Source organism: Acinonyx jubatus, chromosome D1, assembly GCF_027475565.1.
Source record: "Acinonyx jubatus isolate Ajub_Pintada_27869175 chromosome D1, VMU_Ajub_asm_v1.0, whole genome shotgun sequence".
NCBI lineage: Eukaryota > Metazoa > Chordata > Mammalia > Carnivora > Felidae > Acinonyx > Acinonyx jubatus.
In genome coordinates, this window is record NC_069390.1 from 10,667,906 (window position 1) to 10,688,484 (window position 20,579).

General features: G+C 39.5%; 1 protein-coding gene across 4 annotated transcripts in view; it reads left to right on the forward strand.

Moving 5' to 3' along the window:
• LOC106977870 (membrane-spanning 4-domains subfamily A member 4A-like) overlaps positions 1 to 20,579 on the forward strand; it is a 196,701-nt gene that overhangs the window by 22,765 nt on the left and 153,357 nt on the right. Inside the window, exon 1 of one of the 4 annotated variants that reach the window (XM_027045143.2) lies at positions 13,605 to 14,051. The exons of 2 other annotated variants lie outside the window; for them this stretch is intronic. The gene's annotated coding sequence lies outside the window, so the exon portion shown is untranslated. Of the gene's footprint in view, positions 1 to 13,604; positions 14,052 to 20,579 lie in introns of those variants that run through there. One more of the 4 variants, XM_027045144.2, reaches the window with a different exon arrangement.

Consider the following 20,579-nt stretch of genomic DNA (forward strand, 5'->3'; position numbering starts at 1 on the left):
TAGTGCTCAGGCCCTATCAATGTGCTATTTCCCTAACTCCCCATCTGCTCCTTCACTAACTCTGGGGCCTGGAGCAGCTTTCTTAACCAAATCCATGTTATCAGTCCCTGTGTCTCAGCTATGAAATGAGACTAACGATGTCACTCGGAGTGGCAGGTATGAAGATCAGGTTATCTCAATTCCTGTGAAGCTGTTGGAACGGTGCCCATCTGGAGCTTGATAAAAGGCAACTATCATTCTATTCTCAGAACCCAAAGTCTAGGTTGAAGAAGGGGATGTGGGCATATGAAAAGTGTGTGATGGAGATTGAACTCAAAAGGTCAGTGCCAAGACCAAGGAGCTAGGAGATGGGAGCGCATGGTTCGGTAATTAACCAGAACAAAATTTTTCTTAAGATTTTTTTCTTTAAGTATTACAGCAATTAAATGATCTGTGCGTGGAGGTGCTCTCGTTACCTCCTTCCTTTCCTGTTGGTCATTGTCATTTTTGTTTGTTTCATTGGGAAATTTAATAAGAAATTTCAAGGTTTTTCATTTATTTATCAACATTTTTTGATTTCATATCTGCTGTTTACTTCTTGGACTAAGGCCTGTGTGTTCCATATAGAATCCAGACTATTAATAGTTTATAAAGAGTATGCTAGTCTTAGATGCATTCTTATGGGGGCAAGTACTGCTTGTAGAAAAAGGTTTAAAGAGCTGAGCCAGTCTCGATCCTTTGAGTTTATACTAAAATGACTTAATGTACAAACAGCTCTACTGGTTACCTAGTTGGTACAAAGGGAAGGGAAAATGCTCAGGGGAAAAACTGAGTAATAATTCAGTTGAAATGAAGATAATCCTGAAAATGATGGAGGAAAAGGGAAACCAATGAAATGACTGTTTTCATCAATAGCGCCTTTTGTGCGATATTTTTTCTTGACCGTTGGTAAAATATTTACTATCAGTTGTCCTTTCTTCTAAAAATTAGGGCAACTGTAATTATTTGTAAACCCAAAGAACACATCAAAAATAAGTCCAGTGAGGGGCGCCTGGGTGGTTCAGTCGGTTAAGCGTCCAACTTCAGCTCAGGTCATGATCTCGTGGTTCGTGAGTTCAAGCCCCGCATTGGGCTCTGTGCTGACAGCTCAGGGCCTGGAGCCTGCTTTGGGTTCTGTGTCTCACTCTCTCTCTGCTCTTCCCCTGCTTGCATCTCTCTCTCTCTCTCTCTCAAGATAATAAATAAACATTAAAAAAAATAGGTCCAATGAGATCAAAAGCACAGGACTGTTGCAGATAAAAATTGGAAACATTTACTTTATTCTAGTTTCTTTCTTCCTCCCTTCCACATGAATGTCACTTTTAACGTTACAGGGTGAGGATGACCACCATCTTTGAGAAGAGGTTGTAGCACACAGTGGATCATACTTCTAAATCATTTCTGCGGCGTCCCCCCCCACCGCCCCCCGTGCATACATAAACAGGAATACTGACCTAGTGAAAATGAGTGATCTTTCCCACCACGTTTTTTTCTCCCCGTAACAAAGTGCCTCGATCAAAAAGTATCGCAGAAGCAGCGCTACAGTATTTCTGCTGTGCTCTGTAGTCCTGTGGTAGCCGCATTATCATCAGATTGCTCACAAATGGGACATCGCTTCCCCTTGTTGATTAATGTTCGTGGAATGGCACACATTTGAACCTCCTCTGTCATCTCTCTTAGCATTAACTTTTGATTTTTTTTCCCCTTGAAGTATCTTTATCCTGTGTTAGAGCAACTGACATTCTTTTTCATTTCTGTCTTGTTTTGCATTTTCCCCTTATTTCACTTCTTCCCTCTCGTGGTCTCTTTTCCCTCACTTATCTGCTTGGCCTGACTTGGAGTCCAGAGTTAGCTTCATCCCTCCAGCCTAGAGAATGGGATGCTGTAGAGAGCCCACCTGGGGACAGACCGGCGCTGCTCTTTCTGCCCATTGATTTGGGGGAAGAAACAGAGATGTGTCAGTGGACTTACTCTGTTCCTTTGGCACCCATCTGCTTCCTCGTTTTGTTCCAAGTTCTGTGCCAGTCTGAGATGTTTATCTGGTTATTAGAGGCACTTTTCACTTCCTTACTTCAAATCAAGGTGTCTCCTCTTTTTATTTAATTCCAAAGTCCTTCTGTCCTTGACTCTCTTGCACCCCAAGTGGGTACGTAGGCCCAACTGTAAACTTGGAAATAGGCTGTGCTTTTACGCTTTCCTCCCCTTTGTCCTGGAAGCCCTTTCTGACACACCCAAACACGTAAGTGCTCGTTTTGTTCCAGCCCTTTGGCGCTCTCTGATACTCATTAGTGCAACATCCTACTGCATTTCAGCGCCTTTTAAGTTAGATGAACAAAATTGGAAAATGTAGATAAGAAACAAAGAAAAGCATCCATACTCCCACCAGCCACATGTAATCAATGATAATATTTTCATTTAGATTTTTAATATTTTTTTGTAAATACATATTTTACATAGAGACATTTATGATTTTGGACCATAAATTAGGATGAAATTAGGATCCTATTAGGATCCTCAATTAGGATCATAATCATATACATTTCATAACCGGATTTTTTAGCTTCATGTTTTATAAACATCTTTTCATGTCAGTAAGTTCATAAGTATTGTAATTCCTTTTTTAAAAAATTTTTAATGTTTATTTTTGAGAGAGAGAGAGAGAGAGACAGCATGAGTCGGGCGGGGGTTGGGGGGAGGGCAGAGAGAGAAGGAGACACAGAAACTGAAGCAGGGTCCAGGCTCCATGCTGTCAGAGCAGAGCCCGATGCAGGGCTCGAACTCATAAACCATGAGATCATGACCTGAACTGAAGTTGGACACTTAACCGACTGAGCCACTCAGGCACCCCATCATTGTAATTCTTAATAGTGACATGCTACCCCTTTTTGGGGAAGTGTCCTATTACATTTCAATTATTTATTTTCAGGACTGTCTCACAGTGACGCCTGAATGCCTTGAGGACAGAGATCCTTGGGCAGGGACCAATGTCCCATCTCTAGCCCTGTGTATTATACAACATCTCCACCATGATAAGATTCATTAAATGGATGTCAAATGACTTAGTGGAGTGAATACAGATTCCTCTTCTATGTTTTTTTTCCCTTATCTGTTTCCTTATCTGTACTGTTGAAGGTTTTCTTTCTCTTGTGGTTTTTACATTTTGATACATTTTTCTAAAATGGAAAAATAGATACTGAAGATTTATGAATGCTGTGAACTTGGGAAAGTGACAGTTTCAGGCAATAACATTGCTCAAAGACTGAAAGTGATTAAAGGAACAAGAAATCAGCGTTATTTTAGAAAGAACACAGAGGCATGGTGATACTTGTCTGGCAAAGTATCACATGCCTAACATGATTCATGTTATCCAGAAAACGGAAGGAGAAAGGTGAAAATAAATGGTGTTTTTAAAACCTAGAATGCCTTCCCTTCTCCTGTGGCCTTCCAGACCCACCTCCATGCAGTAAATCTTACTTATTAGTAGACTTCTGCATTGTTGTGTCTCCTTCCTGGTCCCATAAGTATATAGTAGGTGCTGTTGGTGATGTGATTCTTTCACGTATTATTTTGATTCTTCTTCAACCTATCTCTGACTTCCAGGAGGGCAGAAGATACAGCATCATTTCATAATGCCTTGTGCCTCACTAGCTTAGACACATTCTTGTAAAACCGAGTTTAACGTTAAATACAGGTGACAGATGTTACTAGTTATTTAAAATAAAATGCTTACTTCATTTTTATAAGGGAAGAAAAAGCTTCTTTCTTTCTTCAGTGAATATGGAACTCATTATTCAGAGTTCAGAGTTCTGAAATAAGGGCTACCAAGAAAGACAAGTATTCCAGAACATGTGTTTTCTTTTCTTTTCTTTTTTATTAAAAAAATTTTTTTTATGTTTATTTTTGAGAGAGAGAGAGAGAGCGCGCGCGCGCAAGTGGGGGAGGGGCAGAGAGAGAGGGAGACACAGAACCTGAAGCAGGCTCCAGGCTCTGAGCTGTCAGCACAGAGCCCGATGCAGGGCTGGAACCCATGAACCGCGAGATCATGACCTGAGCCAAAGTCGGACGCTTAACCGACTGAGCCACTCAGGCACCCCACAACATGTGTTTTCTACCTTCGGTGATCTTCTCCATTAGCTAAGAGAAGGTTGTGCCCATGGTGGTATCCCATGGGATTGCAATTATATGACCTGTGACTGAAAGGATCTCCAGAGAAAGTGTGGGAATTAATATCATTAGATAATGAACTTCCAACTAAACAAGGGATATGTGATAGTAGTTGCTATTATTATGATAATAATGTAGCTAACAATTACTAAAGCTGAGTCAGAGGGAACTTTCTATAGCTGAGTCAGAGGGAGGTTAAGTAACTTGCCCAGGGTGTTAAAACTAGTAAATGCTAAATACTAAGTCTCCACAAATACCACTTGTACATAGGTTGTAACACCTGCCTTTCATAGTGGACTGCTCTCTGTCTGTAGTAACATCGCTTGGAAACTGAGCCTGGACCCTTCAATATGCAAGTATTTTCCTTTCGACACATTTGAGTGCAGTTATCTCACTAGGCTCCCTATCTTAGGGGTACTCCCTAGGGTAACCAGGTCACAAATGGAAATTTCTCTCATCTGCTCTTTTTTGATCACATCCCTTTGTTTCACAGAAGGAAATTAAGATGTTGATACATGAGTTATATTTTGTTAACATTCATTCTCCAATCAAAGGCCAACACGCCTTTCTTAAAGAGTTACTTCTCTTTTGTCAACAGGGTAATACCCTTGCTGTTTTTCTCTGGATTTTCAGCATGATTTCAAATATTCACATGTAATTCATATCAACTATATTAATTTCTTGGTCAACTAAAAGTACACCCCTACTCCATTTCTCTAAAAAGGGAACAGTATTGCATTGAATTCTTCCTGCCAAATCTCTATTGCAAATTAATAGCGCATTTCACTGACTTTATGCTGTCATTAGATTATCATTTTAGAAGTACATTAATCTGTGCTTACCTGATTTCTCAAAACCTGGAAACGACCGGAGGAGTAGTATGGTCCTTGTGAGAGTACCGTGCATATTCACAAAGTAGTGTCTGTCTTAGGTAGCCTCTGAGCGGTGCAGGCTAGTGGTTCAGGTGGCTTCTTTATACTGCAAAGTGGTTAGCTGTTTACTGGTTTCTCCTGTTTGTTCCTGTATAAAGACACCTTGTTGGGGCACCTCGGTGGCTCAGTTGGATGAGTGGATGAGTGTCGGGACTTTGGCTCAGGTCATGATCTTGTAGTTCATGAGTTCGAGCCCTGCATCAGGCTTGCTGCTCTCGGCACATAGCCCACTTCAGATCTTCTGTCCTTGCCTCTCTGCTCCGCACCCCCCCCCCACCTCCACAGCCATCCCTCCCCCACTCGTGCTCCCTCTCTCAAAAATAAAGAAAACTAAAAAAAAAAAAGACACCTTGTCACACGGTAACAGTTAAATTGCTGGCCAGTTTATGAAACTGCATACATCCTAATCTTCTAAGCTTTGCGTATAAGTAACTGAGTGAACTCACATGGCAAGAATATTATGGAATCAAGTGATTTGTTCTCTTAGGCGGTGAAATTTTCACTTGCGTATACTTATTAGAACTCTATTGTATAACCAGAGCCCTGTCATTACAACTTAAGTACAACAAAAACGCTTCTCTAGTTAGCTTTTCTAGGAAGTAAGTGATCATTTTAAAAGTTTCAAGTCTGGGGAAATCGTGGAGCCAGATTCCTAAGAAATGAACCAACAGTCTGAATTTCAGACAGGCTTGGTTTTGGGCAGGTGTGAGGCTGCACCCTGGTTCTGCGGTTGGAGTGGAGGAACCAGAGCACTGGCCCAGAACGGCCCTCCAGGTCAGCGTTTCACAAACTACCTGCAAAGAAAGGCCATTAAAAAAAAAATGTTTTCCATCCATTGGGAACTAACACTTATGGGGAATATGAAAGAAATTATTCGCTAGGAAAAATAAAAAAGACAACAAGTCAAGCCCAATTCTTTTGTTAGAATCAGTGGGCGCAAAATTGTTATAATAAAAATAAAGCAGTCATAACATAGGAAAATAGAAAAGTCACAAATTTGAAGGCACTGATTCATAAGCAATTAATATAATTATATTGCACATAACTTTTGGTCTTCAAACTCGTAGCTGAATGAAAAGTTACAGAGTAAATCAAGAGTTTCCACTTTAAAAATCTATACTCATGCTTGGAACACACATTATGTGTGTCACTAAAAATTCGAAGTTCCACATTAAAAGATATTTTTTCAATATTTATTTATTTTTGAGAGAGAGAGAGTGACAAAGTGTGAGGGGCTGAGAGAGAGGGAGACACAGAATCTGAAGCGGGCTTCAGACTCTTGAGCCTGACGCGGGGCTTGAACTCACCTTGAACCTTGAGACCATGACCTGAGCCGAAGTCAGACGCTTAACTGACTGAGCCACCCAGGCGCTTCTAAAGTTCCACATTTAAATGAGCTTGTTTCATACTTATTAGTTTGCTTAATATAAATTGTACTGAAGGCAATGCTACTTGCAGAGGATAATGTATTTTTAAGCTGTTTCTGTTTTGTTTTAATAATACTCAGAGTAGAGAAATCAATCACACAGCAGTATGTTTATAGGAAAAGGAGAGATTTAGAATATTTTCAGCAAATACACAATAGTTATTTTAACATTTATAATAAGGTAATTGATGCCATATTCTCAGTACACGTCTTCAAGCCATCAGTAGTCAGTTCCAACAGTTTATCCAGTGCAGTTACAGAGTAACTATTTTTTTTCTTTTGGCTGAGAAAATGGACTCTGGAAAGATTAACTGTTGATTTATGGAGCTACTTTTGATGGGATATAAAATTCGTAAGGTGATTTTTCATGGCTCTTTGCAGATTCGTTAATGTCAAAAACAGCCACCATTTCCTTTCCGGTTGCCGTTAAGTTAGATTACCTGCCATCACTGTCTATAAACACTGTTTTCCTAACTCACTGGCATTTGCTTTTGCTCTTTCATCTTTTCATTGTAAAACATTTTGCAGTCCTCCTGGCTTAGGAATATTCAGATTATTCCCCTCCAGGGAACTGGGTCTCTGAGACTGTAAGTCAAATATGAGCCAACCAAGAGGAGGGGAGTTAGCCAGAGGCCGGGTGCACTCATGAATGAATGCATGTGGCTTCCATGGTGTGGCTTTTTACAAGGCTTGGAAACCGTGTGTGTGTGGTTTCTGAGCCTGAGTTGTAGCCTCAAGTGACAAGTGCAGTATGGAGAAGTAACTGTGACATAAAAGTGACAGATTTCATCACCAGATGGCCTTCAAGTTTAGTGGGTTTTTTTTTTTTTGTTTTTTTTGTTTTTTTTTTTTTGCATTACAGTTTTAATTCTTTTTCTGGAATATCAGAACATTATTGTGGAACCTTCAGAGACAAGAACACATGTCCTTCTGCTTCTCCCCTGACATTGTACAATCCTAGAAAATAATCAACAGTTGGGAATCTTATAATAATGCTTGTACAGTATGTCTATTTGGTTCGCATATCTTGAACCTAAAGAAAGCATTTGTCTATGAAAGACCTTGAATTCTAGTAGGTAAGGGTTAAATTGGTTTTGTGACTCTAGCTAACACTATTAAAGTGCAGAAGAACAGAGCACATTTAAAAATTCACTAGATATTCATTCATGAGGGCCGATTCAGGGCCCGACACTGCCTTGCGTTCTGATGAGTGAACATGACAGAAAGTACTTTCATACTCTGTGGTTCTGTGTCTTTTAGGTGCTTCTCTTCCTACTGTTCTGCATTAAAGCTTCAGCCGAGCAGACCAAGTTTCTTCCTAAGATAGGATCCTATCATCAGAGCCCTCCAAGTTGATGGCATAAGTAAGGGTAAAGGCTACAGATATTTTCAGATACTTGTATTCTGTTCGGGTCAGGTTGGGTGGGGGAGTTTCTGAAGTATTAATACCTTTCATTTCACCAGTGGGAACCCATTTCTAACATGCCAATGCTGTGGAATAAGCCACCCGTTTTCAAAAAAATTATGACATTTATTGCTCTAATTAGCAGAAGGTCTAATGTCAATCACTGTAACTAATTGCCTCCGGAGAATGTGTTTCATCATCCGAATGCCAGTTAACCATCGCCATTTCTAATGTCAACAGTAGCTACTTGGTGTCTAGCTTAATACAGCTAAAAAGTAACCATTTTTACAGTGTGAATTGAAGTATTTGAACATAGATATGGTAACCCCAGGTCTTAACCCACAGATAGATTGAATGGGTCTGAAATGGGGTTCAGAGTTTTTAATAATCACTCCCAGTTGAAGGGAGGCCACCATATTTTGAGAATCACTGGATTATTATAGCAGAAGCATAGGGGGCTGGAAAAAGCTATAGTGGCAGATAAGCTGTGTACCCATTCAGCCAAATACTAGTCAGTAATAAAAAGTAATAAACTGTTGGTGTCTACAACAGCTGATGGATCTCAGGAGTATTATGTTGAGCGAAAAAAGCCAATCTCAGAAGGTTACATACCATATGATTTTATCTACAGCGTGTACAGTCTTAAAATGACTACATACGGTTGCCAGGGTTAGCGGTGAGGGTGTAACTAGGAAGGGAGAGCATGAGGGAGTTTCTTTGTGGTTATGGAAGAGTTCTGTATTCTCAAGGGACTGTTTTGGGGATGGTTTGACCGTGCTGGTCATTGCATGAATCTATGCACGTGATAAACTATATAAACATAAAAAATACCGTATGAAAAACTGGTGAAATAAGTTCTGAGGCTTATTATTTAATAGTATCATACAAATGTCAGTGTCCTGGTTTTGGTAATTGTGCTAAGATTATATAAAATGAGAACATGACAGAAGGTGAGAGATGGGTGCCAGGGAGCTTTTGTGCCATGTTAGCGGTCTGTTCCTGAATCTAAAATAATTTCAAGATAAAAAGTAAAAACAAAAGACAAAGCAAACCGAGGTGGATGTGAGGCTATAAATGTGAACGTTAAAGATGGCGTTTGAAAAGAGAAAAGGAAGGCTGAGCCCATGGTGGAATCTAATGCAGATACTCCGGGTTCAGATTCCTATTTTCCCCCTTGCTAGTTGTAACCTTGGGCAAGTTGGTTAGCCTCTCTGTCCTTTAGTCAACTCATCATGGGAAAGGGGAAATAGTATCCATGCCAAAGGCTTATGGTGACAGTGAAGGGATTATGTTTACAAAACACTCTTACAGTGTTTGATACATAGGGAAAGACTCGGAGAGGTGGGGAAAGAACCGTGGAGATGTGGGTTAGAGTGGCTGGGGGAACAAGGGCAAGTGCAGGGGCCCAGAGGATCGACAGAAACACCCTGCAGGGAATGGGGAGGGGTGCCGGGTTGGGGAGGAGAACAACCTGGAAGACTAGGAGAAGACACGGGTGGGGTGCACCTGTTGGCTCGGAAGGTACAGATAACAGGATTAGCTACAGGTAGCGATTTGAACTACCTCTCCGGAAGTTTGAGCCAGGAGAAGAAAAGCTCAAGTACTTGGAACTGATGTCGGGGATACTTGGAAAAGAGGAAGGTTGTGTAGAAGACAAAGATACGTTTACTTTTGTTCTGATCTGAGCGCCCTGAGAAGTTAGTATTGCTGATGGAAGCTGTCTTGGAGGTGATTCTCGGAGGTGATTCCACTAGGTTCTTAAAGAATAAAGTCTAACATAATTATTCAAAAAGGATTGGTTGAGCAGGAGATGGGATGCTGGGGTGAATGAAAAATGGCTTTTACCTTCAGACAGCTGATGTCCTAATGGGAGAGTAAGTGAGTGAAAGTCAATGAAATATGCAGTTACTCTGAAATCCAACTAGTTCATCAGATAAGAATTCATGGTGCTTGGTGGGGAAAGCACTTGCCTTTGAGCAGGACTTCCTCCGAGGTAAGAGGGTCCGTGGGATCCCTGGCGCTAAGAAGCAATCTTTGTTTAAAAGCAGCAGCATGAGAATATAACTTTGTCTAATACTGGGAACCATTAGCGGCCTCTGCACTCTCACTCGTTGACTCTTCCCCAAAAGAATCAATGAAGAAGGATGAGCGGTCATGTTTGGTGATCACTTTTCATACTCTCCCCTAGGTTTTTGAGTGGGAGAAAGGGAGCCCACCCTCTCCCTGTGTTAGGAAACAGAGGTAGAGATAGGGGGGAACACAAGACTGGTCAGCCCCTATCTCCACCCCCAGGTGAACATCGTGTTCACTTCCTTTCCTCTCCCTCCCCCGTGAGTTACTGCTTTCTGGAGTAGGAGGTGAGGGAGGTACGGTGTGGGCCTAGTCTCTTGGGGGCCCTGAGTTTTTTCCTCCATGATCCTTGTTTGATTTTACAAGATACCTCCCCCCTGCCACCAAGCACACCTTAGTTTTTGCATTATTAATAACAGACTCTTTTTGTGGGTGTAGTCTATCAGGAAATGTTCATTTTTTTCAGACGAGCAAAGCAAAAGAGCTTCTGTAGAAAATGTTTTTTGCCAGTTATTGGAATGTAGAATATTTCAGAGAGAAGAGTTATCATTTAAGTGTAAAGAACATAGCCAAACAAAGAAGCCATCTCTGAGAAATTTTCAGTTCCAGACCCCTGCCATCCATCCAAGAGTGAATATTCAAATCTAAACTGCTTTGTTATTTTATTTTTATTTTTTTTTTACTTAAAAAATGTTAATTTTTTTATTTTGAGAGAGAGAGGCAGAGGGAGAGGGAGAGAGAGAATTCCAAGCAGGCTCCACGTTGTCAGTGCAGAGCCTGATGCAGGGCTTGAAGTCACGAACTGCGAGATTGATTTTGAGCCAAAATCAAGTTGAACACTTAACCAACTGAGCCACCCAGGCACCTTGCTTTGTTATTTTTAAAAATATCTCTGCCAGAACTTCTATCAAGAGGCAGTCCTATATCATATTTCATTGACTCTGTCACATCATTAAATTATAGAATTGATATAAGATGGCACATCTTTAGAAGGAAAACAGAGATTTTCCTTTTTAGCCTTAAGAGAGACAGTAGGAGAAAAGATGAGGCGTTTGTGATTAGACTGAAGTGTGAATCCCAGCTCCCCTCTTACCAGATGGGTGACCTTGGGAAGTGACATTTCTTTAAACTCCATTTCTTTGTCTGTAAGATGGAATCACAACCACTGCAGCTGGGTCGAGGTGAGGAGTAAATAATTTACTGGGTATAACGCTTCTCTCCTAATGCCCGTTACATGGTGTATGTTTAACAAAATGTAGTTTCTCTTCCCCTTATTTAAACTATTATATTTGTATTTCTTGTATTAAGTGCATTTCCTCGTTTTGGTCCTCTGATGTGCAGGCATGGTTCTAAACGGAGATGCCTTATGAAGAGCAGTCTTAGAGCAGACCATTGCCCTTTCCTGCCACTGCTGTCTCTTTGCTCTTTGTTCTCATTCCTGCCCTGCTGGTTGAAATGGAGACCTCAGTGGCCATTACCTGACAGATTCATTACCTGGACTGCTTTGAACCTAGACGGAAGCGGGATGGGCTCAGCCGTTTGCCTCTGGATGTCTCATCTAGTCCTTGATTTCGCCTCCTCTTGTTAAGACTGTCCGCTTCCATCGTAATCTCTGATTGCCTCTAAGATCTCCCGTGGGCCACCTCATTCTCTGCTTACTGAATATCTGAAAAGAGCAACTCTCATTTCTTCTATTATGGAGAGCGGCTTGGCTCAGCAAGGTTATCCCCTACATTCAGTGTCTTCCTCTTAGGTAATGCTACAGAATGTGGTTAAATATTGGCTTTTCATTTTCTCTTTTCTCTCTGCTGACATTCTAATCATATCTTCTTTAGCTCATTGTATCTTTTCTGTCACCAACTCTACTCTCGCTATTAAATTACCTCTTCATTATTTCTTTTATTTCATTTATTCAGAAATTATAGCATCCACCTTTTTAAAGGCACCCTCTCCAAAAAAAAAAAAAAACCCAAAAACAAAAAGAAGAAAAACAAAGAAGAAGGAAGGAAAGAAAAAGAGGGAAAGGAACATAGCTTTATTCCACACTATATGGATTTTGTGCTTTGTTATGTCTTGTATTTCCACTGTGTTTCAAATATTTGATATTATTAATTTAATAAAAGCATAAACAAAGGTAAAACACATTTTGGTGCACAAATAACACACACACACAAAAGGGAAATGCTATTAGAATGCTTTTCCATTTCACTAGCAATAAATTATTAAGCTGACATACAATTTTCTGCTTAATGAATTAATAAGGAAGAGAATATGAGAGAGAGTGGCAATTTATTAAAACTATTCTAAATTTAGTGAGCAGGGTACACCTATCTTTTAGGGTGACTGTATATCTTTTCTACAAACGATATGGAACAAATTGTCACATGTGAGAAAAAGTATTGAAATCCCTTTGACTCAGTATTACCCTGACTTCTAAGGTAAATTTATTTAATAAAGGGATAAAAGGAGAATACAACTGAGCGTATTTTAGCATTAAATGAGAAAACAGATACACAGATGAATAGATATCTAGGCAGAGCATACAGCCAGATTCAACTGTAGTGTTCACCAACAGGACAGTTGGGTAAAATAATTTTGGCGTTTCTAGTGCAGCCATTAAAATGAGAATAGAGAGGGGCGCCTGGGAGGTTCAGTCAGTTAAGTGTCCAACTTCAACTCAGGTCATGATCTCAACAGTTCATTAGTTCGAGCCCTGTGTCGTGCTCTGTGCTGACAGCTCAGAGCCTGGAGCTGCTTCAGATTCTGAAGATTCCCTCTCTCTGTGCCTCCCCTGCTCATGCTCTGTCTCTCTGTCTCTCTGTCTCTCTCTGTCTCTGTCTCTCAAAAATAAACAAACATTAAGAAAAATTTTTAAAAAATGACATGAAACTATAGAAAGATGAAAATACATACACGAAACACATTAGAAATGTTATGCGGAGAAAAGAGTATGTCTCTTAATTAACAGGAATACAAATAACCATTAGCAGAACGGATTTTCAAGCATCATTATTTAATATTGTTTGAGGACCTTCTCTGTACCACATACTCTTAAGTGCTGCAAGTTCAGTGATAAGCACCGTACACAAGTTCCAGCTCTCAGGAATTTGTGTTCTAGGAAGGAGAAACAAACAGACATGTCAGATTATGGCAAACAAGTGCCAAGTGGAGAGTTACCATGAAGTGTGTAGAGAACGAGGTGAAATCGGGTGGTCAGAAAACTAAGTTTTATGTTGTTTTCTTCTCCATCATTCCTTCAAAATTCTTGAAATAATGCCTTTCCAATTCAAAAGTGCATTTTAGAAGCTGTTTAAAGTGATAAGAAGTTACCTAAATTCTTTGATCTTAATGATTTGGATTCCATGGAAGGAATTTGGACCAATGGTCCTGAAACCAAAGCACATTAGAATCACGTGAGAGTTGAAAAATGCTCCAGTTCAATTAAAAGAAAAATACTCATGTGTCTGCTTCATTCAATAAGCTTTAACAAAGTTTTCTACCGTCTCGTGACTTGGATTGTTCCTGTCATGAACTTAGATTCACTGCAGCTGTTTCCTGCGAACGCAAAAGGGTAACTTCAGCCAAGTTTCATTTCCTACGAAGATGAAGGCACAGAGCTGTGGACGGATCTCTCGGCAGCTCGTTCACCGCAGGAGCTGCTGAGAAATGCTGCCACAGTTATATACACTAGGAGAGCTTCTAGACGTTTTAGGGCCAGTGACATCTCTCCACCGTCCTCTCACCTGGTCCACAAATCTGGTCTGACTGCTTTCCCTGTTGGTCGTTCCTAACCAAGCCGAGAACATACTGGTGAAGATCAAGGACGTTGTAAAAGCCTCTGTGAGTAAGCCGGGAGTGCTACAACTGAACCCCAGCTCTTGAGTAAACACAAGCGTCCCCACTTTGCTGCGTCCTCTTCACCACTCACGAGGGACAGCAGGTCAATGCATCTGAACGCAGTAGACCCCACAAAGGCAGGGATGTCTGTCTGTGCTGCTCACTGCCTACGGCCTCATCACGTAGAACAGGACACATGGTAGGTGCTCAGCAGATATTTGAACTTGTTAAATGAACGAAGCCTCATGCTTACCTGTGCCTGCAGGTTTTAGGCCGTCTTCCGTTCAGGGTGATTTCCTTCCCTGCTCGTCACTCAAACCACTGAATCATCTCTCTCCTTCCTTTCATGACTAAACTTCCCAAAGCAGAGTCTCCTCTCACAGGTTCAGTGTTTTCCTGCCACATCCATTTTTCAGTGAATGGCAGTCTGTCGTCTTTCCTGACTGTCTTCTACAATTGTCCCTCCTAACGCTGCCAGTGACCTCCCAATTCCTGACCCCGGTGGCCTCTACTCGTCCTCATTCCTTAGGATTCTTCCCGGCAACACTGCTCTGCTGCCTCCTTCCCCTTTGAGACACTTGTCCTTCCTCAGCTTCCGAAACAGGACACTCTCTTAAGTCCCCCTCCTGCTTTCCTGGACGTCCTCAATTTCATCTTCACTGATTTCACTTTCTCCGACAACAGCTAAACCTGGGCCTTCCTTACAAAGTGTCTGTCACCTTCTCCTGGGAGCTTCCATTCATTAACTCTGTCAATTTGTAAGTGAATCTTTTGTGCAATTCCATCTTCAATCCTGTTCTCCCATCTGATTTTCAAACTTGTATTTGCAGGTATTTGCATATCAGAATGACCCTTCAGTCTGCAGTGTGAAATTGTAGAACCAGCCCAGTCTGAGCTCGTGATCCAATTCCCAAGCTTCCGGTTTCTCGGCGTCCCATCTCTCTCCACTAGCCCTGTCCCCATTTCATGCCCTTCCTACCCCTATCATCCAAACTCAAAGCTGAGAGAGATCTTTGATTACTTCCCTTTTATAGCTAATAAAGTCCTTCACATCCATTAAGTCCTGTCTACCCCCAAATATCTTTAAATACACTTTAAATATCTCTAAACACTCGCCCTTCTCTCTACTTAATGCAGGACTAGTTTCTTATTTACTCCTGTTGTTTCTCTTATTTTCTACACTATTAATTATAATTTCTTGCTTTCCTACTCAAACATCTGCAGCGATTCCCTGATGCTTATGAATTCAAGTCTGGATGCTGTGGGGATTTAAGATTCCGCACAGTGTGGCCCCGGCCTTTCTCTACTGCCTTGAGTCTAATTACCCACTAATTTAACCACAATCCATCTAGGTGATTCTGTTATTGCCTCTGAACACAACTAGGATGTTTCTGTTTTCATCCTGTATAGGTATTGCCCCACTTACCTGGAGTATTTGTTCCTCACTCTCTTACTATAGAATTTCTACCTATTCTCAATTCAACTCAAATTCCTCCCATTCCATGAGATTTTCTTGTGATGCGCTAAGCCTTCATAGAGCTCAGTCCTATCCTGTAACAGTTTTGAGCAGTTGTTTTGTGCTATGAACTAGGGCATTTAACTGTTATTTAGTCCTTCCCGGCTGTCTTCTATCTCTTTTAAAATTATTTTTATTGGAATACAATTCACACATGGTAAAACTCACCTGTTTTAAGTGTTTTTAAATGGCATTTCCAAAGTTTTATGACCATCACCGCTATCAATTCCAGAGTATTTTCATCACCTCCAGAGGAAACCTGAGAGTTAACTCTACATTTCCCCCTCCTCCCAGCCTCTGGCAACCGCTAATCTACTCTCTGTTTCCATAGATTTGCTTATCATGGGCATTTTGTATAAATCGAATAAGAAATCTATGGCTTCTGTATCTGGCTTCCTGTACTTAATGTGAAGTGTCTAAGGGTCGTCCATGTTGTGGCATGTACCAGTACATTGTTCCTTTTGATGGCTGAATAATGTCTTATTATATGGATACACCACATTTTCTTTGTTCATCGGTTGGTAGACGTTTGCGTTGTTTCTGGTTTTTGCCCGTTACGAATGATGCTCCTGAGAATGTTTGTGTAGACGTTTCTGTGTAATCGTATGTTTTCAGTTCTCCTGAGACTATGGGTGGCCCACTGGGTCTTAAAGCAGCTTCACGTTTAGCTCTGTGAAGAACTGCCAAAGACATTTTTAAAGAAGTTACACCATTTTCTGTTACCACTAGCACTATATGAGGTTTCCAGTTTCTTCAGATACTCACCAACACTTCTTACTTCCGTTTTGTTTATAGCCACCCCCGTGGGTGTGATGTAGTCCTCATTGTGGTTTCGATTTGCATTTCCCTAGTGACTAATGATGCTGGGCATCTTTTCATGTGCCTATTGACAATTTGTATGCTTCACTTGGAGAAATACGTATTCAGATCCTTTGCCACTTTTTAAGTTGGGTATTTGTCTTTTTAATTGTCGAGTTATAAGCTTTCTTGATACTTTTGGAGACTAGACTCTTATCAGACATAAGATTTACAAATGTTTTCTCCCCTTCGATGGATTCTATTTTTACTTTCTTTATGGTGATGTTTGTGGCACAAAAGTTTTATTTTAAGCACGTAAGTTTTTAATTTCAGTCATGTCCAATTTATTTTTTCATCATTGCCTAATCTAATATCATGAAGTTTCCACCTAGGTTTTCTTCTAAGAGTTTTCTAGTTTGGGCTCTTATGTTTAGGACTCTGATCCATGTTGACCTAATTTTGTGCATGGTGTAAGTGTCCAATTTCATTTTCATGTGGCTGACCAGTCTTTCCACCACAATTTATTGAAAAGATTATTCTTTTTCCATTGAATTTTCCTGAACCTGTGGTGGTTATCTTTTTTACCCCAACAAAATAGTTTTTATTTTATTTTATTTTATTTTATTTTATTTTATTTTATTTTAATTTTACTTTATTTTGTTTTTTATTGAAGTAAAATTGGAATATAATATCCTATTAGTTTCAGGTATACATATAGTGATTCAGTATTTTTATACATTCTGAAATGATCCCAAATTAGTCTAGTTACCATCTGTCACGATACAAAGTTATTACAGTGTTATTAACTATATTCCATTCCCAGTGATGCAAATTACATCCCCATGGCTTATTTATTTTATAACTGGAAGTTTGTATATCTTAATACCCTTCACCTATTTTGCCTACCCCTCCCCCCCCCCCCAATCCCTCCTCTCTGGCAGCCACCAGTTTGTTTCCTGTAGCTATGAGTCCGTTTCTGTTTTGTTTATTCATTCATTTTGTCTTTTAGATATCACATATAAGTGAAACCATGTGGTATTTGTCTTTCTTTATTTCTTTGTTTCTTTCTTTTTGTTTTTTTGAGAAAGAGAGAGAGGGAGAGGGGCAGAGAGAAAGACAGAATCTTAAGCAGGCTTCATGTTTGGTGCAGAGCTCTACTCAGGACTCAATACCATGACCCTGGGATCATGACCTGAGCCAAAATCAAGAGTCAGACGCTAAACTGCTTGATCCACCCAGGCACCCCATGCCCCAAGATTTCATTATTTTTTATGGCTGAGTAATACTCCATTACACACACACACGCACACACACACACACACACACACACACACACACACACCTTTCTCCATCTATCAGTGGACACTTAGGTTGCTTCTATATCTTGGCTGTTATAAATAATGTTTCAATGAATATGGACTTGCCTATATCTCTTTGAAAATTTGAATAAATTTTTTTATTTCTTTGGATACTCAGAAGTGGAATTGCTGGGTTGTATTATAGTTCTATTTTTAATTTTTGAGGAAATTAAACCTCCTTACTGTTTTCCATAGTGGCTGCACCAGTCTACATTCCCACCAGCAGTGAATGAGGATTTCCTTTTCTCCACATCCTCACCAGCACTTGTTATTTTTTGTCTGTTTTGGTAATAGCCAATCTGATCTGTGTGAGATGATATCTGATGTGGTTTGCATTTTCATTTCTCTGATAATTAGTGATGTTGAGCACATTTCCATGTGACAGTTGTCCACCTGTATGTCTTCTTTGGAAAAATGTCTATTTAAGTCCTCTGCCCATTAATTTTTTTTTTTTTTGATATGGGACAAGAATATAAACCATAGAAGTGTAGGTCTATTTCTGGGGTTTCTATTCTATTCCATTGATGTATATCTGTCTGATTCCATTGATGTATATCTGTTTTGTGCCAGTACCATACTGTTTTGATTACTATAGCTTTGATTACTATAGCTTTGAAATCAAAGACTGTGATAACCTCCAGCTTTGTTTTTCTTTTTCAAGATTGCTTTGGCTATTTTGGGTCTTATTTGGTTCCATACTAATTTTAGGATTCTCTGTTCTAGTTCTGTGAAAAATGCCATTGGTATTTTGATGGGGATTGCATTGAATCTATAGTTTACTTTGGGTAGTATGGACATTTTTAACAACATTAATTCTTCCAGATCATGAGCACAGTGTATCTTTTCATTTATTTGTGTCATCTTAAATTTCTTTCATCAATGTCTTACAGTTTTCAGGTACGGGTCTTTTAATTCCTTATTTAAATTTATACCTAGGTCTTTTATTCTGTTTGATGCAGTTGTAGATGGGATTTTCTTAATTTCTCTTTCTGGTAGCTCATTATTAGTGTATAGAAATGCAACCGATTTCTGTATGGTAAGTTTGTGTCCTCTGATTTTACATATTTCATTTGTTAGCTTAAGACTTTTTGGTGGAATTTTTAAGGTTTTCTATATATAGTATCATGTCGTTTGCAAATAGTGACAGTTTTACTTCTTTCTTTCCAATACAGATGTCTTTATTTCTTTTTCTTGCCTAATTGCTATGTCCAGGACTTCTAATACATTGTTGAATAAAAGTAATTAGACTGGGCATACTTATTCCTGATCTTAGAGGAAAAGCTTTCATTTTTTTCATTGTTGAGTATGATTTGGCTGTGGGTTTGTCATAAATGCTCTATCATGTGGAGGTACATATTTTTTTTTAATTTTTTTTTAACGTTTATTTATTTTTGAGACAGAGAGACAGAACATGAATGGGGGAGGGACAGAGAGAGAGGGAGACACAGAATTGGAAGCAGGCTCCAGGCTCTGAGCCATCAGCTCAGAGCCCGACGCGGGGCTCAAACTCACGGACCGCGAGATTGTGACCTGAGCTGAAGTCGGACGCTTAAACGACTGAGCCACCCAGGCGCCCCTATGTGGAGGTACATATTTTCTATACCAACTTTGTTGAGAGCTTGCTTATAATAGGTACACTTTTAAATCATCTCTAATTAAGCACTACAAGTTTTGAGGACTTGGAGCTTCTCTTATCTTTAGGTATACCCCTCTATACTTTACGGTATTCCTTACCCATAGTAGGTGCCTGGTGGATATTTTGCTACTGTCTGTTTCTCCAATCAGATAGTGAGGCTCTAAGAGGAGCGATCTCTGCTTATTTTTGCTCATCAGAAGCCTGAGATCAACAAATATTTTTGGATGAATGAATTACTTTAGGATTTTTGTTCTCTCTTGCAGAAGAATGCATAGGAGGCATGAATAAGTTTCTTCTAGTAAGTCAGGAAGGGAAGTGATGAGTGAAGAGCAAACATAACTCCAGAGAATAATCTGAAATTAGCTTTGATTTTGCCACCATATGATCCTACCATATTCATTTTATATTACTTGGTCCTCATTAGCTCAGAACATACAACCAGCTTTTAAATTAAAGGAAACCCATTTTAAGAATTTTAGACTTGGGGCACCTGGCTTGCTCAGTAAGAAGAGCACACGACTCTTGATCTCAGGGTTGTGAGTTTGAGCCCTGCATTGTGTGTAGAGATTACTTAAATAAATAAAAGTTAAAAAGCACTGCAGACTTAATGTAGGAAAATTTCTGATTTGAACCTTCCCCATCAATGTTTTAGGTTTTTAAAACATATCAAATCCATAAATGAACTCGTGCTAACTCAGTCTGAAGCTACCATTTATATGTATTGGATCTTTGGCTGTTTACCTGCCAAAGTGTAAAATTAATTTCCTGGCTTTTAACATATGTCATTACAGACTTTGTCAATGTTTGAAGTGTAAAATCACATTCTGCAGCTCCAAAAGTGATTTGCAAAAAAAAAAAAAAAAAAGGCCCTTAGTACTCAATTATAGAGGAATATTGAATTATTCTATATTGATTAATGAAGTACTAAGTTGCAACTAAATAGCTTATGAGAATTATATATCAATAAGGAACAATATTTATGATATAATGTTAATTATAAAAAAACATTATATTATGTAGTGATTGCAGCCAGGTACAATTATGTATTACTATGAACTGGAGTGATCAACCATCCTGGTTTGCCTCTGACTATTTAGGTTTTAGCACTGAAAGTTCTGCATCTCAGGAAATCCCTCAGTCCCAGACAGACTGGGATGGTCAGTCACCCTCTTAGGAACAAATTGCCAAAGGGATAATTGGAGAGAAAAGTCATAGCAATGATTTTCATTCTTCTTTAACAATAGACATTAATGGTGTCTCAAAAGGAGTTATGTGAGGTTAGTACAAACTGATTATGATTTGAGATCATAAAAATGAATAAAATAACTAATATAACATTACGTTAATTATACTCGAACAAAAATACATATATATAATAAAATTTATTTTTTTAAACTTTTTTCTTTATATATTTATTTG